At 30.6% G+C, this 611-nt stretch overlaps 1 protein-coding gene across 2 annotated transcripts in view; it reads right to left on the bottom strand.

The window, feature by feature from the left end:
* The window catches only part of LOC129732103 (acetylcholine receptor subunit alpha-like 1), a 353,242-nt gene that overhangs the window by 32,573 nt on the left and 320,058 nt on the right, over positions 1–611 (bottom strand). The window lies entirely within an intron of this gene.

The following is a 611-nucleotide window of genomic DNA, read 5'->3' as shown; positions in this document are numbered from 1 at the left end:
CTGCAATTGTAAAGGGGGAAAGCAAGAATCAGTAAATATCGCCAACGCAGAAATAATGTGATGGTGATTATAACGAAAGGCAAAATATTTTTATACATTCTACTTTATGTAGCTCTGATAACGCTGAATATTAGGCATTAAAGGAAGATAACCGCGGCTTAAACTTCGATGAATGAAACAACTAAAATCTCACTTAGCACATTTTTTCCCGAATTTTCGTGATTTTTCAAAGAGTGTACATTTGTGTGCTGCTTGAGATTATATTAAACGATATATAGCAATTAACTATTTATTAATAATAAATAATAAATTAACAATTTATAATACAAGAGACTTCATTATAACACTGATCAACACGGGTTTTGTTCTAGATCTCAAACTGTAAATAAATCCTAGAACGGTCGCAATAAATGTTAACAGATAAATTTTATCTAAAAAACCTAAATTAATCCTCCTAGCGGTCAGACCCAGCCTTGCTCCTTCAAACTTATTATTTGTAAAAATTGATTTACATGAACGCTTCAATCCAATAAAGGAATATCCACTCCTTGGGTTCTAAAATATTGATGTTGTAATTGGAGTATGAAATTTGAAAATTTACGTAATGCATA

The sequence above is a fragment of the Wyeomyia smithii genome, chromosome 3 (assembly GCF_029784165.1).
Source record: "Wyeomyia smithii strain HCP4-BCI-WySm-NY-G18 chromosome 3, ASM2978416v1, whole genome shotgun sequence".
NCBI classification, from domain to species: domain Eukaryota; kingdom Metazoa; phylum Arthropoda; class Insecta; order Diptera; family Culicidae; genus Wyeomyia; species Wyeomyia smithii.
This window is presented reverse-complemented; position numbering and strand designations above follow the sequence as displayed.